Source organism: Crocodylus siamensis, chromosome 1, assembly GCF_052110815.1.
Source record: "Crocodylus siamensis isolate JL-2025a chromosome 1, ASM5211081v1, whole genome shotgun sequence".
Lineage (NCBI taxonomy): Eukaryota > Metazoa > Chordata > Crocodylia > Crocodylidae > Crocodylus > Crocodylus siamensis.
The window spans coordinates 348,415,161-348,433,328 of record NC_143395.1 but is presented as its reverse complement, the minus strand read 5'-3'; the positions used below and the strand labels follow the sequence as shown (position 1 = coordinate 348,433,328).

General features: G+C 38.3%; 1 protein-coding gene and 1 pseudogene across 8 annotated transcripts in view; both read right to left on the bottom strand.

The window, feature by feature from the left end:
- Positions 1-18,168, bottom strand: part of PCDH9 (protocadherin 9) — a 991,597-nt gene that overhangs the window by 632,211 nt on the left and 341,218 nt on the right. The window lies entirely within an intron of this gene.
- LOC149874925 (uroplakin-3a-like) lies at positions 5,645-15,407 on the bottom strand (annotated as a pseudogene).

Here is an 18,168-nt window from a genome sequence, read left to right as displayed (position 1 = left end):
TACCACAATGCAATAAATTCCAGTGCAGCTTATGCCAGAGTTCATTGCTCCAGAGCACAGCATTTACATGTGTGTCTGGGACCACAGCACACTGAGCTGGGGCAGAGCAGCTCCAAGTGGTAGGGGTACCAGGCATCAGCCTGCCAGCTTGGAGCTATTCCCCAGTGGCTCAACATGCTGTAGATGGGTTGGCTGGGGCATGAGGGTGCTCAGTGTGGAGCTAGCAGGCTGCCCCTGCACTAAAGCACCCTCATGCCCCAGCCAGCCCTGCCAGTGTCTACAGGTACATTGCTGCGCATTATAGAATGCCGCCATAGGACAGTATTTGTGGTTCCAAGCCCTAACCTATAGTAGACATGGCCTATATGTAGACCTACATGTAGACATGGCCCATGTATAGAACTGGTTTCTGTTGTGGTTATCACGGTTGCCTCATACGTGAAAGGGCCCCGGTTTGAAACTGGGCAGAAATAATGACCTTTATTCTTTTCCTGGACTCATAGAGCCATCCAAAACAAGGTCTAATGTAACTTTTATGGCAACTTATGTTTCTGTTTTTATCCAACCATTGTTAGCAAATAACCTTTCAAACTTAAGAGTTATAGGATTTTCTGTCATAACTGTGCAGCCAAATCTAACCTGATTTCTGTTCAGATAGACTGTGCCAAGATTTAAAGTAACAACATACCCACAATCTACAAAAATGTAGTATGCTCTTCTAACCAGCTTGAGATGACATGTGTAGTGCCCAAAGAACAGTGTTTTCCCACTGACATGCTTAAATACCTGTAGATAAATGTCATTTGATCCAAAAAATTGTTCAGCATCATAAAAAATGGTTATGTTTACAATTTGCAGGAGGTAGGGAGGGGTGAGGAAGGAGCTGCAACAGAAACAAATTGCAAAAGTGCTATATGAACTTTCAACACATTCGTAGCTCTCCTGCTTGTGGAAAACACAGAAATATACTTACTCTGAAATCTAGAGGCAGACAGACAACAGCTAAATCATAATTACGAGCAAGTATTGACCTGAGAAGCCCTATTTAAATAATTGAGTTAGGTGATCTCACAGACTGGCTTGCAAATACTAAATACTCACAGGAACACTAATCTTGAAGAAGTTTGGATTTTTTTTTAACTATTCATCAGCCATCCTAAATATTTAGCATATTATAAAAAAAAAAATTATCTGACAAGTCAAGAACGAAAGGGCCAGTCTAAGGGAAACTTATTTACAATGAAGGGCTAGACAAAGTCCTGTTACTAAGCAAAATCACTTTTTCCTTAAAGATGAATTTCATAGACATCATTAGACTTTCATGAAAACTGAAAGACAAACCTCGGGTTATATGGCCACATCTAATATTTATGAGGAATATCTAACAGTTTCCAGTAGCATAATAGGAATTATCCCACTAGTCATGAATGAAAATAAACAAAAATGTCACCAGAAGGCATTACATGTCTCTCCACATATAGTACAGGAAACATAATAGACAGACAAATAAAAAATGATAGCAGAGCCCACTACAAAGCCGAGCAAGAATCATCATTATTTTTATTTTCTTATTGAGAAAGTCCCTAAAGCATAATTTTGTCTTTTGCATCTTAGGGTTTTTTTATAAGTAAACAAAAACATCTCTGAAATGTGTTTTAAACTCAATGTGTGATGGTTTTTTGGCAAGGAAGGTTGTTTCTGCAGTATATAGGAGAAGAAGCAGTCAAGAAGGCAGTAAATCTAACAGACTTAGCATCAGTGAGGTATGCAAGTGTGTGCGCAATTTCTCTGTAATAACCAAATAAACATCTGTTTTGGGACACTTTCTAGCAACTGACTGCACTGTACTCTTAGCTATTTTATTTATACATCAGTGAAGAAAAGGAAAATTGGATACAGTGAAACACATATACCATCTGTAATAAAAGGGAAGACATGAAAAAAAGGTTTATTTCACACTAATGTCCCAAATTTCAGTGCTCTTACAAATTAGTCTAAACACTTACCCTGCTTCTGCTGAAAACTGTTTTTAAAGCTGGGTTTCTCCAATAAAATAAACTAAAATAAAAATACTGCACAGCTCATTTGTTTTAATATCTGTGCTTCCAGAAAGCACAGAGAAGAATAAAATGAAGGTCTAAGACATTCTGTTACCCTTGTTTAGGTTCAGTTCTCGGGAAGAGATTGGACCACTTTTTTATTTGTATTATTACTATACATTCATTTTTCTCTACCCCTAATATTGAAGCTGACTAATAGGAAAATATAAAATGTTTAATCTAAGCAGGTTAGTAATGGACCTTTTTTTTTCCTTTCTATTCTACTCTTTCTAAACTTCACAGACAATTTTACTGAGCGGTCTACCTAGAATGATAGTGTGTCATTCATAAATCTTATGTACTGTACTCATACATTCTTCCTCACTGTAAAGAACACAGTGCAAACAAAAATAAGAAAGGATTAACAAAAGTACACCTTTCAAACATCATCTCCTCCACTAATATTTTGCTATATCCTATCTTCTAGTCTTTATTCCTACATTGTCCATTTAGACTGTAAGTCTCTTTAGTTGGGGTTTTATTTTCAGCCATGTCAGCAAAGCACCTCAATGGCAACAGCTGGCACTTATACACATGGATGGAAATTCAGTAATACTGATATTAATACTAATACTAATAATAACAGTGTACTCTAACCACTTAAGTTCACTGCATCAGAAAGATTGTTCTGTCTGACAAACAGTAAGAGCACATAAAGAACCTAAACACTAAGAATGTTTCTCTGATTTGTTCTGACAAACAGTAAGAATACATCAAGTGATTGCTTTATTTAACAAATAAATCAGCCCTAAATAAAGCAATCACTCAATGCATTTTAAGTACATTTTTCCCTTCCTTTCCTTTTTATTTTTATTTTCTTGTTTTTTAGTTTTTAATACCCCTCCTCTCAGCCTGTCTCCAATGCCATCAGATCTATGGCACCTCAATAAATTATTCAGAGCCATTCTGTTCCACATCTTGCTCAGATGTGGGACTTCCTGGCATGCTTCCCCATTAATATCCATGGACATGCATACAACCTACAGAAAATCATGAACATTTGTATGTTAAATCCATCAGCAAATCCCTTGGCCTGCATTAATCACAAGAGCATACAGCTCCAGTTGTCCTACAAAGCACTCATGGGGCAGGCATGTGTTCTCTCCCCAGCTCTCATTCTTGTTTTATGCCTGGTCTACATTCTGATTTTATAAATTTTGATTCCCACCTTCTCTATTCTTCATTCCAGTTGTTTATTATAGCTCAGGACGGCTTCAGTGCAAGACAGTGGAGCTGTCACTTGTTTTAAATCCTCCTCCGCCTACCAACCTCCCCCCTCCATACTCAATTCTCTTCACGAACAGCTGCATCACAGCTGTCAGTGTGAATGGCAAAGATGTCCTTTACTGATAAGACTATGCCTGTGGCACATAAGAGTTCCTTCGAACAGCTAATTAGCAAGAGACAGGCCACGACAAGGTTTGGTGCTGTCCATCAAGTTTGCTGCCAATGTTGACACCATCAACTAAACTGTCATGTTTGGCTCCTCATTTAAGAAAACTGGCACATTCTCTTTTTATGGCTAAACAAAGATGGTGGAACACAGGCTTTCCAATGATAAATGATGGTCATTCTCCAGTGCAATATTCACTAGGTAAAAGATTTTCATGCCTTCTACAAATATTTACTGATGTGATTGATTTAAATCATCTGGTTAGTTCTGAACTTCTCTGCCAACAACTTAGAGTTAATAGAAGAAAGTCTGCTTGAAAATTTAGGGTGTGCTGCATTAATAACAAATCCAGAGGCTTTTATAATCAGTATGTCTTTGTTTCAATGATATATAGATATTGTGAGTCACTCAGTAAATGCCATTAAAAAACAACAACATAACTCTCAAATAAATAAATAATGGTGAGGGTAGGGTCCCTTGTGCTCTTGTTTGTTTTTTTTTACTAAAGGAGAACTTGTTCTATAAACACTGAATACTATTAGTAATGCACAGCTGTAATTAGCTAAAGCCAAATCTTGGTTGCAGTGCTAAAGGTTAGATTGCAAAAATGTTTTTTAAAAGAAAGGGAAAAATCACATGACAAATTTATACTTAGGTCACAGAAGACCTACATGTCTTAGAAACATCACAGGAAACTGCCATGTCTCATTTCAGCAGAGTTTAGTCAACTGAGCTCTAGCTGTCATATAGCTAAGGTATAATATTTAGTGGTAGCTGAGTCTGGCGTGGGTGCAGGGAGGCATCATTTCAGAGTACATGAGAGGAACCATTATGCTGATTTAGAAGACTATGAAGTGCAATTGGTCAGTTTTGTCTGTACCAGAAGAACTAGTAGGGAGGTTCTGTCTTCTCACTGGTTGGCTGGTAACATAATGCCCTGCACATACCTTGTATCTCCTGAAAAGTGGACAAGAGAGGGAGAGAAAGTCTCTATCCCTTCATCACTTGCACAATAATGCAGAAGTTAGGGAAAATGATGCCCATGCAGTCTGGATAGTGAAAAGATCTTGAGGGACTGTAGTCAATGAAAAAGTGGGAGCTGGATCATGCGCCCAAGGTTATTTGGTCCCTTACAAGCAGGAGTGCTCCTTACCATCATTTTCCACTGTTGTATCTATGATATGTGTTTTAACTGTGATAAATTCCCTTTATTTTCTCAGTATATATATGGAAAAGTAGAGACAAATCTAAGATTTGACATTAGTAGCCACAGGCCCCAGTGACTGTGATGAGTAAGCTTCTACTTTCCATCTCTTCTGTGAATAATTTTATTACTCACTTTTCATTTGATACTTACTGTTACATGAAGAAAGAGAAAATGCCACTATTTTCACTTGAATGGTTTGCCAGTTATAGTTTTAAATTAGTTCCTTAAGTGCCAATATCAAATATTCTATACATGGACACAATTTTAACCACAGAAAAATTACTGGATGAAACATCACAACGTAAGTCAAAAGCTATTAGAGAATAGTATTTTAAAACAAGAGGTGCATGCAATAGGGGAATCACACGTAGAATCTTATATTTCCATTCAGGCTAGAAACTATTACTGCCAAAAATTAATGGATAGGATAGAATTAAGGTAATATGCTGGTGAAATATTATACAAATATAAATACATAAAACCAAAAACAGAACAACAAGAACAAATAGAAAGAGAGTTTTTTCCCCGAGTCCAAAATGTTTTTGGCCATATACAGGCCTTCTACCTCTACTGGTCCATTCAGCTGGCTGCTTTAGTATCCTCGTATCTCTTTTTTTCTTCCTGCTTTTTTGAGTTCAAATTAAAAGAAATAGCTACTTGAATAGAAGCAATTAAGTTTGATGCTCCTTTTACTGAGAGGTAATTGGAATGTGGTTATCATCCAGTTTCACAAAGGTGCAGGCAAGAACTTAATTTCCTCAAATTCTCAATGCCAGCAAAGCCTCTGTTATAAATCCAGGTGAAATGTAAAGAATAGTTTGATTTTGGATTTAGACCTTTTTTCAGTTCTGTGTCCTGAGATATCTTAGGCAGCCATCTGCACCCAAGATTTTAACTTGCTCTATCTGCCAAATTTCTCAGGGTAAAGTCTAAAATTCACACTTGTTAAAATCTTTTCCACCAATCCTCAAAACATTGAGAACTTAGATTTCCATCTGACATTGATTTTTGGATTTCATCCCTACAAGGGGAGAAGTCTTATCACAGAAATTCATATACTGCACACCAGATCACTTTGTAAAACTACTTCAGCTTGAGCGTCAAAGACAGTGACAGGGAACAGCTACTCAGACTGAAATGTAGCCTTGTGTGACTTGCAGTACCATTCAAGCAGAGGACCTAGAATTTGGGAAGGGTGGACTATGTATCTGACTTCATTCTTTACTGTCTGTTGAGTCTGGGAGACTTACACTGAACAGGCTATTGGAAAAGGAAATGTTTATGCATTTCATCTTTTATTTTGGGATCTCTAATGGATCTCCTGATTTAAAATCATTGTCTATAATAAAGATATGAATGATATACTGCCAAGATTTTACTCTAATCTTCTATGCTATCTAACAGCAAAATGGAAAGCATGTCTACTATTATTTTTATTAAATACTGTAAGAATGAAAAAATATAAATAGCATATTAAAAGCAACTAATTACTTATTTCAATTATAAATTGACTTTTGCGAAATGTAAAATAAAAAACAACCCAATGTATCTAAATACAGAGCAGGAAACATCTGTACATTAGAAGGTTAATCCTAACCAGAATGAAAAAGTCACACTCTCATGAACTTCAGCAATTCTTGCAACAAGCCTTATTTGATAAGGAGCCAAAATCTGGTCACAATTGCTTTACTGAAATCAGCTAAAACAGAATTTGGTCTGGTGGATTAACAACCACAGTTAATCCATTTATTTGTTATGTTGCTAATTCCCCTGTTTTTTTAGATCAATGGAATGTGCCAATGGCTTTGGATGCGCAAACAAGTACGTACATCTATCTCCAAATTGTATAGCAAAGCTTACAGCATCATGAGTGCAATTGCCAGAGTGGATTAAAAGGGGGGTAAGAAAAAGCTGGACAGTTAAAAGACAAACACTGGAAATGTGGAACAGCATGTGGAAGGATATTCTTGAGAGCCCTATGAAAAATTAAGAGGGGAGCGAGTCAGGAAGAATCCACAATTTTCCTCTTTTTCTCACAATTTGCTCTTTCCCAGAACTCTGACATACTTCATTGATTTCACACCTAACTTCACACTCAAATAAAGTTGTTTTTGATTGTTTATAGGGTCATTTTCATATTACACAATAATTTCTGTTTTCAAATACAATACTTGCAAGGAACTCAACTATTACAGCGTCGTTGTTTTTGAGAAGGTATTCAGGAGAAAGGACTTAAGTATAACTCTTAAATCAGAACTATGGATAAATTAGGAGTCTGGTGACCATGATTATTTATTAGATAATAAGCAAAATAAATTACATTTAAGAGATATTAATAGGTCAATTGATCTCAAAGTTGTTTGTTAAGTTCTGCACCCTCCCTATTTTTTCCCCTGCCCCTTCTCGCCCCCCAAAATAACAAACACATGTGGAACACTCATTTTTAAATACAGGATGAATTATTTAATAATAAAAAGTATTCAACCTTTATACTGAGCTTCCAGATAGATTTTTTTTTTAATGGAGCAGGGAATTTACCAGTCTTGGCCCAGTCAGCTCATGGGCTGACCCATTATTGTTTCACATGTCCTACTCAGCACCAGAATGAAAAGCTGCTTAATATCACAGGGTAGACTTCACTTTCTGTGGGATAAAGTAAATACATGAAACACAGTGGATTATTTTATTGAGTAGTAAAGTTTCCTTTTTTTTAAAATTTGGTATAGGTGTTTCTTTTGCCCTTACATTGATATATTCTGTCCATGCATGCACACCTAACAGCAAAACTGATAAGAACCTGATCATAAACAAAAGTGAATCTGTCAGGGGGTTTTTTTATATCAAGTCTTTGGGACACTCTACCAGTATGAAGACACAGATATCCAAAAGCATAGTTAGTCTTGTGTAAGCAAAATTAAATGCAAAACACAGGTATATATTTATTTTAGTTTATATATAGATATAGCTATATATCTATATATGAGTGTGTGTGTGCGTGCGTGTGTGTGTGTGTGTCTATAGACAGATAGATAGATATGTATATAGAGAAGGGGGGTGGGGCAAAGAATATAGAGGCAAAAAGTCTTGCAAGGAGGATAAACATGCTCAGGATTGAGGTTATAACAATCATTCCTCCACTCCTTCAACCAGGCCAGGTATCAATTGTTGAAGACTTTTTAATACTATTGGTTTAGCTTGGATCAGACCAGAGAACTTCATCTTTCATGATACCGGAAGTCTTGTCTACCAACATGTAGGTGGTATCTGAAGCCAGAGGTGGGTTACAGACACCTAAGAAATTTGGATCATACAAAGAAGAGACATCATTTACCCCTCTGAAGAGGTACTGTTTCAGGACATCAGAAGCTTTTCTGCTGTTTCTAATATAAACTAGCTTGGGAGGTGATAGTCAGGCACATTTAGCACTGCTTCCTTGTAAACTCCAAGCTGGCCTCTGCTGACTTTCTGGAAAGTGGTGTCCAGAGGTTTGCTACTGTTGTCAGTCATGGCTGAGCTGATTGATGGCTGTTTATATCTGTGTTATATACATATACACACAATATGGAAAAAGGGAGAAAAAAAATATATTCACACACACAGATTTAAAGTGTTTAACCAGTCTCAGGTTTCATAATAGCAGGTGTTATTTGTAAAGGTAGTAAATGAATTATGTATAGTATAACTATAGTATAACCTATAACTATAAATAATTACCTTACTACCTTTACAAATAATACCTGACACTGGTTAAACACTTAAAATCTATGTGTGTGTGTGAATTCTAATATTATAAAAGACTTTGTCTGTCAGTCTGTCTGTCTGTCCGTAACGCTTCATTCACACTCTGCTCGGTTGTCTTGGCAGCCAATTAGAGTGCTCCAAGAGCATTCTGGAGAGGAGGTGGCAACGGTAGCACGCTGCCATGACAGCGGGGATGGAGGGGACAGAGTGGGGTGGGGAGGAGGGGGTGAGGCCATTGGCGCTGGCCCTGGCCTGCTCCTTGAACATAGAGTGGGACAGAGATGGGGAGGAATGTGCCCAGACCCAACACGGCAGGGGGCAAGAGGAAAGCGGGAGGGAATGGGGCTGAACCAGAAGCGGGGATGATCTGGGGGCTGATGTGGGGCTCCAGACCAGCCATACACACACACACACACACGCACACACACACACATATACACATACCCTTTTTCCTTATTGCGTGTATATGTATATAACACGTAGATATAAACAGATATATATAGATATATTTACTTAAAAACAATTTTATTATTTATATAACATATTTATATTATAATTGTATACTAAGGAAATCTGTTTAAAGGTCTTATCACTCTCAAGTGTTGTTTGTAAAAGTGGTAAGATAATGTGTGCTTTTAAAATATAGTCTATTTAACCCAATAATATCTTGAATTATTACCAACCCAACATTGAGAATGCTTCACTTCTATTACAGATCTGCTAGTCTCCTCTAGAGATCAAGTCTTCTGTTTTTTCTACCAGTAGCAAAACATAAAAGGAGAGAAATACTGTGACAACTTCCCTCCGTTCAGAGCTCTTCTGCACCACCATGAATGACAAGGCAGTAACTGAAGTCTGGCTGCCCCAGTTCTTATTCTAGGATATTACACAGTCTTGATACTATACCTTGTGCCATTTCTGAAAGTTAAATAAAAAAAATATTAAAAATGAAAGCCTCAACAAGCAGCAAAAGTTTCTGTTGCCTTACCCTGTCCACTAAGACACACGCTTGCTGCTTACTGATGTGCAGTTCCCCTATTTTTATTGTTAGTTTCTTGCTGTACAGCAGTAAGAAATGACAAGAATACATTTACTGTTTGTGAGAAGTGGAATACTTAAATGTTTATTTTAAGTTTCTGTTTTCATGAAGGGGGGGAAAAACACACACCTGAGCTTTTTGTACTCTAGCTATCTTTATTTCTGACAGCAAAACAAAAAGGATAGTATAGTAGAAGGCAAGGTTTCTTTCTTTGACTGCATTTTCAATTCACATTACTGTTAAAGGAGCAATGTAAACAAATTGAAGACTCACAGTCCTTCCCTCCATTTCTGATTTTCTAATAAAGCGTGCTAAGCTAACCTTCCCCCAGCACGCACCCTTTGGGGTGTTTGTTGCTGATCCTTACTTGATTTCATTGGGCTTCAGATAAGCCTAGGGAAAAAAGATTGGGTTGATAGGATAGGAAGGTGGCTTAATTGTGATAAATAGTTAATGATGGGTTTAAGAAGGGTTTTTTATTTTTTTTGTTTTTAAGTTTTTAAAGGCTGAAAAAGCAGGGTTTGTTTAGTTTGGAGAAGAGAAGACTGAGGCAGGATTTGGTAACAATCTACAAGACCTGGAGGGCAATTATAGAGAGGATGGAGAAGGGCTTTTCTCTGTGGCCATAATGGACATGCTGCAGCATAAATTTAGGTTGGATATTAGGAATAACTTCTTGATTGTGAAGGTGGTCAAACACTTGAAAAGATTACCTAGAGAAATTGTGGAATCTCCAACCTTAGGAACTTTCAAAAGCAGGTTGAAAGCATACCAGACACTTGGCTGGGATGGTATAGTTAGGAATGATCCTGCCTTTATCAGGGTGCTGAATTACAAGATTCTGTGAGGTCCTTTCCAGCCCTACTTTGTTACGATTCATATGATTTGTAAACAGGAAAACTTTGGCAGATTAAGGGAGTTATTTTGAATCTGTCTTTGGGTGGGTATTGCAATTTTAACACAAAAACTCTCTCTTGCAGAACGAAACAACATTTGTCACCAACAGAGAAGTTGATTATTTTACAAAATATTAACCTTACCCATGCACATACCAAGAACATGTATAACCAGAAACAATTATTTTTCTGTGCATCTGAGAGTCAGGAAATTCAAAGTGAAGTGGCCTATTTTACAATAAATATTAACAGGTGTGGAAATTCAGAATTATATTCACTGAGCATTAACTGTCCTTTTTCATTCTCCTCCCTGCCAACAAAGTACTCTCAATGGCAAGTTTCTAGGAAATATATGACATTTGAATTCTTGCTATGCAAAACCCAACAACTTTAGATATTTTGTCTGAACTCTTGGTAGCTAAAGAAATATTAAATACCAATTGCTTTATTTTCACCTCTGTCCTGAGAAAAGTACTCTTTTCCACAATTATGTGCATCACAATGTTATTTCTGGTGATTAAGCTTAACTTGGGAAAGGTCTCAAGCGTAGACCTTCGCTTGCTTCGGCAGCACATATACTAAAATTAGATTTGAGGACAATTCTTAGATCTGGTGAGCAGGTTGTAGCTGTGTTGGTTTAAGGACATAGGCAAGCAAGGTTCTTTGGGTAATTCCGATATCTTTTATTAGACCTACTCAAATATTTGGTTGTTGGCCTAATAAATATTTGAGTTGGTCTAATAAAAGATATCATATTTACCCAAAGAACCTTGTCTGCCTAGATCTGGTAATAAACGAGAAGTCTGATAATCATGATAATTTATCAGTTGACAATCAAGACTTATATTACTGGAACATCAGTACTTTGTGTTCATTCTGAAAATAATTGTATTAAAAGCTTTACATCAGTGAAACAGGTTAAAAAAATCTGTTTTGATACTTTAAATTTCACATAGCCAATATTTATAAATGAGTCATATTTAAAATGCCACAAAAACAGCAGATTGTGTATAAAGGTCACATAATGAAGAAATTATAACACAAAAGAAAGTGCTGCAAGCAATCAAGGAAAAAACATGTAATCTCCTTAAAATCTAACTTAAGATGCCTTTTTTTAGGTTTTAGCTACAGAAAAGTATCACACAGGGACTTCATAGTAGCGAGAAGAATACTATCTTCATTCCTAAGCCATGTTACACTGCACTATATTGCCAAATAATCATGACAAGCCATCAGCTACATATAGCTTAAGGTGATTATCACACCATGAGCTCTATTGCTGAAGAAAAGAAGGTGTAATATGTTCCAAAGAAGGCAAGTCTATATAAATGACTGCATATATGTGAAGCGAATGCATAAGTACATAAATAAAATCCAATGATGTTGTATGAAGATAAATTATACCAAATGAACCATAAGAAATATGTTGTGCATCATAAGAGTTAGCTTGTCCTAGGCTCATTAATAATTCTATATGACCATGTAGTGACTGTAATGAGAAATATCTTCTTCTACATTCATCTTTCTGAGATGCTGCACCCTTTTAAACCTTCAGGTCAAATGACTGTTATTTACTATATTTGGGGCTAAATGTTTATATTCTTAACCAATGTAAAATGGCTACTGAGCTATTTAATGGGAAAACTCTGTATAAGTAGCTTAATATCAATGATTCACATACACATTGGCTCCCAATTCTGTAGTGCAACACTCAGGCCTGAGTCTTAATCCATAAAGCTAGCAACATATCATCCCTAGGGATCTACTTAACTCATGGTGAAATGAAGCTATTTTTGCAGCTTGCTCATGGCACGAAGGGCTGATTTCACAGGCATTTCCCAGTGGCCTACTCCTTGCTGCTGATTGGTGGAGAGGACCTGCCATCACTGGAGATTGGTGGAGAGACCACATAGGCAGAGAAGCCCTGCTATTGCCACAGTCAGTTAATACGTCTCAAGCACATGAGAGTAACTGTAGCGTCATGGAAAGGATTAGGACATACCAAAACAGCATATTATATGAATAAACTACTGAGGGCCATGTTTTGGGTTGATTTTGTGGGAAATTATAACTAATAGAATATTTCCTGGCAATTGCGGATACTGCCAGTTTTCACAGTTTCCGTGAAAACCGCAAATTAAGTAGGTCCCTAATCATAACAGTCAAAGATTGCTTCACTTTCTATGGCAGCTCTAGAGGCTCGCATTTTACAAAACAATACAACTAATACAATCTAAATAGGATGAAGATCATGAAAACCAAAATCTTTTGGACCAGGAGACAAGATACAGGGCCAGATTTTTAATGGTATATAGGCATTTAATTCCCATTGAAATCTGGCCTTACATCAAAGTTCTGATTTCTTCAGAAAGGTCAACCTATTTGCAAAACTACTTTCCACCAGTGGACAACGCTATGTAGAAATATCTATCTCTGAATGAAGCCAAGCATTAGAACAAGCTCAAACAATCCACCTGGGCTAATAAACACTTCTAAACACCTAGATTAAGTAGAAATATTAACACAAAGTTTTATTGGACTAGAAGAGTTTTCTGGATTCTGGAAGAGAAAAAAGTAGACGCCGCTGCAGGGAAAAAAAACAAAAAACCAAAAAAACAACTGTGTGGAGGTAAACACTCTGGTCAGTGCTTAGGCAACAACGTGATAAATGTTACAGAAAAGCTGTATACATTCAGATATGTACAGGAAGTTATCAAGAGTCATCCTTCCATAAAGGAAGCAGTATCCATAAGAGACCAGTATTGAGGGGGAGCTCAGCTTCTATATCATTGTTACCAATTTTGGACAATTGGGAAATAACCGTTATCAGTTGAAGGCAAAGTCCACAATTATGAGTTGGATGGGAAGAGAAGAGGATAGCACAGAATTGCATTTCTCCAGTATTTCACCCAAGCATCACTCAAACACATTTGCCCCCTGAAGTGGATTCCCTTTTTTCCACTGCTGCATCTCCATATTTAACTACAATTTTCACAAATACCATATGTGATATATGGAATTTTTATTATGTTATCATATAACTATGTATTGAAATCAAAACCGGGGATAACTAATGGCCACTTGTAATAGTTTCTGCTTTCTTTTAAGCAAACTGAATTTCTGTAACACCACTATAAATATCTATTTCCTAATATTTTACCATGTAGTCTCCTTTTGGAAGGTATGTTCCTTCATCTTGTGAGAAAAGACAGAATGAATTTAGAGACCTTGATACTACAAGTGAATATTCTTGCCTGTTATAACTGCTTATTTTCTTGAAGAGTATGTAATTTCTCTGAAAGATCTGTTAAATTATATCAAACATCATAGGTTGAAAGTCATAATAAAATATGTTTTTAAAATCCCATTAGATGGTGTTTGGAACTTGTCAGATCCTACACAACTCTTTCCCCATCATCCAGTGATGCATGATATTTAGCACATAAGGTACTCCTTCCTTCCCCATTTGAAAGAAATGGGCTCTTTTCCCTCATGACCTTTTATTCTTGATCAACTATTTTTTTCAAATCCTGCTCAATTTACTCATAAGAGTAAGTGCCATTGATTTGTGTGACAACCACCCTTGAAAGTAAATCAGGATGATTTGGCTTTCTGTCTTGCTCAAGAATAAGAACCTTGAAATAGTTGAGTCAATCACAATCTGTTTCCAAACCATGTCACTGAGGAAACTTGATTGCATTTGAAAACACTGCAGTGCCTACAAATATCTTGGCAATAAGTTTTGCAATCACTTAAGTCAGTGGTGCTTTTTTGTTAAGTGGCTTGAATGGGCAGTGACCAGACTATCCATGGACTGGATCCATCTACTGGTCCTGATGCAGCACCTGAGGCAGGCATGGCAGAGACCCATCTGACTGTACAGGAGGGAGGCAGGGGGCAGCACAGCCCCAATCCAACTGTATGAAGGAAGGGGTCTTAGTCAGGGCCCAACACAGCCACATTGTGGGGAAAAGACGTGATTTGGTCATGTGGGGGTAGGGAGCATAGCCTGGCCCCAACCCAGCCACCAGGAAGGAAAGGGGGATGGCTCATCCCAGAAGCAGCTGCTCAGGGCAAGGGCCTGACCCTACTACAGCTGCACAGGGGGAGGGGGCTTAGACAAGACCTGCGGGGAGAAGAGCCTTGTCTCAACCCAGCCATGTAGAAGCAAGGAGGTGTGGTCCAGCTGTGATCTGGCTGCATGGGGTAGAAGGACAGTCCCCTGGCTCCAATCTGACAGGGAGCATGACTTGGCTCTGACCTGGCACACGGGGCTTGGGAATTTGGTAGCTGGGAGGGGTAGCAGTATTAACCACCACTAGCCCCACATGCCAGATGGCAAGGCTCTGTAGGACACATTTGGCCATGGACCAGAGGCTGAGCCCCCCTGACTTAAGAACAAAAATACATATACATAGCTTTCTCTAAATCAAGCCCAATCACATGACACCCACTAAGGACTTTAATTGATCAACAGGGACGCATCCAGATGTGCATGGATATTTGGCTCCTTGGGGACAAGTAGTGGCAGTGCACCTTGCAGTGCATCTCTTCTTGTCCTCGGGGAATGCCCATGCTGCGTGGGGTAGGGGAGGCTGGGACTACCACTGTGCTGGTCCCAGAACCTTTACCTGGGATCCTGGGGAGGCCCTGGGGCTGCAGCCACGGCAATTCTGCTGTGCAGAGCCTGCCTGGTGCCTGAGCGTGGCTCTGGGCAAGCCAACTCCACATTTCAACAGGGTGTTGAAGTGGGGGGTGGAGTTCCGCATTTTTTTTTACCTCAACATGGAAAACACCAGACTGTGCTGTATCTGGCACTGCAAATGTGCTGAATATTTGCAGCTCAAGAATATTCAAAACATATTTGTGAAGATGCATCCAAATAAAAGCAACAAATTGTGATTGTATTTTGTAAGCATGCAAGTATCTGAATTATTATTTTCCCATTCACAAGAATTTACACAGCAGGTATCTTACTATATGTGTGTGATTATTACATATTATAGAAAACATACCTGTAGTATTCTGCCATTTTGATATTTCTTTGCTTTATAAAAATGATGAGGACAAAGGTTTGATAATGTAAATTGGGATCAAGACAGAGGACAAAATTAGCTGAACAAATTGCTGCAAATAGTTCACAAAACTGTACCAATGAGGTATCTCTTTGAGATCACTCATCTCTCAATTGTGTCCCTGTGAATCTTATTCAGTCCATTGAGTTACTTCTTTCATTTCAACGCATAGCTACTATTTTTAGCCACTGGATTTTTTTTTTCCCAAATGCTATATTCAATATTCAATATTCCAGGGACAATCTGTATTGTGTACATAGCATTACTTCATCTCACTATCTTAAAAAAAATAGCTACATGTTATCTATGGAGACTTTTGGACGTAATTTCCTGTGAATGACAGAAACTGATAGTATCCTCATGAAACAGAGCAGGATATTCAAATTTATTTATTTATTTATTTAGGAATATTGAAAGTATAATGTACATCAAGAACACAAATAGTATCTTCTTTTGTTAAAAAACAAGGTTTTAAATGCTACTTCCCCGGTGGAATGCAACAGTAGTTTGTGCTATTATTCACTTACTCCACCTACCCTTCCTGCAAAATCAACCTTGTTTGCAAAAGATCAATAGAACTATTATAAAATGTGTTTGCTATAATTAAGAAGGCAGGAGTATTTTATTTTTATGCTGTAGACTTCATTAAAATACCAACAGACATCAGGACTGATTTAGCACTCTCTCTGAACTTTACTAGTTATTCCGTGCTACAGCCATCTAGAGCCGATGCTTCTTTTATTTATTTATTGCAAGTCTTTCCATCTCCTGCAAAATATTCCTGTGCCAGTCCCAACTCAATCAAGAAGTTGATACTAACCCTACAGTCAATATTTGTCAAAAGTCCCTAGTTCCCAAGTATCCAAGCTGTAAAAGAGATGGAGTGAGCTAGGTGAGTCATTTCCCGCTCCTTTCCCCCATGTTGCTCCTCTTTCCCTTCATGAAAGATTTAAAAGCAGAAAAAGGAAAAGGAAATGTAGGAAAGGAAAAGATTCCCACAGACCCTAGCTCTGCATAGCTCTCAAAGAAAACAGTAAGAGCAAATTCTCTTTCAAGTTAGATTAGGTAGGTAAAAGATAGCTTCCTCAGGCACAGTAGCTGCAAAAATATATACATGTATTTGTCAGACTATTCCCAGTCCTATAAATGATCAATTTATTCACATGAGACGGTTACCTTTGCATGCATGAATTAGGCCTTAGCTTGAAAGTTCTCTGACTCAGGCATTGTTCCCTCTATTTTTCAATATCTTTTATTAAAAACAAATATTAATAAATGCTCATACTTTTTATTTATTTTTAAATAACTACATTGGAAGGAGGATATAGAATCGTATTTATTATGACTGATATATGCTCAGTCAGGTTTGGATCCTGCTAAAATTTTCCTGGAAAACGTCCAAACTAATTTGACTAGGCATGCAATTACTGAAACAAAAGCATAGCAGATACCACAACAGGCTTACTGAATACAACAGAAACAAACAAACAAAAACCCCCAAATAATAAATTGGCTTAAAATCACTGCAAATATTTGTGTGCAGTAACTGCCTTAGAAATGAAAGACTTCCAATATGATGATTTCTGTTTTGCATCATATATTATGACTGGGTTAAATAGCTACAATACGTAGGCTAGGTACAGACATTTGGGGAAGTAAGGAGGAGCTTAGATCAGTCAAAAATGGCCACCCAATTTAACTTAGCTTGTCCTGGGGCAGACCTTACACTTAGATCCCGAGGCAGCTGCTTTGATTGACCTACTTAGGGACCTAAGTGAGAACTGTATAGAAGTTTAGTAAGGCTAGATTAGTTTAAAAATGGCAGACCTGATCTAAGTTATCACTACCTCCAAGGTGGACTACCTTAGATTAGGTTCAGCAAGACAAATTTAACTGAACTTCTGTACACTTCCCAGCACAGCCCCAAGGCTAGGAAAGCCCAGCCACTGGCTCCAGCCCCGGGGCTATGTTTTTCCTACATGTCACTCTGGCACAGGGAGACAATATTTTTAGCCCCTGACTGTTCACCCCTTTCGCAGATGGATAACTACTTCCCACTCCTCACAGACCAGCCAGCCCTCCTGACCTCACCAAACCCCCACATCCCACAAGCCAAACTTAGTGCTGGCAGCTGACTGAAGTCAGTCAGGGTGAGAGGAGGACTTGGTGGGATCAGCACGAGTGGGTTTGCCAGGGAGGAGAGTTTGTTCATTTGGGAGTGGGAAGCAGTCAGGGGGCTAAAAATTGCCCCTGGTCCCAGTAGAACAGCCTCCACCCCCCATCCCTCAAACCCCATATGGAACCCGCTAGCTCCCCCAAATCTGTCAAACCCTCTCAGTGCCTACTGACCCTCCATGGACCCTACATACATCCAATCCTCCCAAATCCCTTGCAAACTCCACTTGCCCTCCAATCTCCCTATGGATCCCATTTTCCTCCCCATTCCCTCTCTGCAGTCCTTGCTAGTCCCCTTTATCTGCCCCACAGACCCTACTTGCCTCCAATCCTCCCCACAGACCCTGCTTGCTCCTGATCCCTCAATCCCCTCCTGCAAACCTTGCTTGCCCCCCGCAGTCCTTCCAAGCCCTTTAATAGTTACCTTAGATTGGGTGGCCATTTTAACTTGGTCTAATCTCCCACCAATATCCCCGATGTTTGTACATACCCACCAAACCCTTAAGGGTTTGCTACTCCAAGCCTCACAGTTATTGAGGTTTA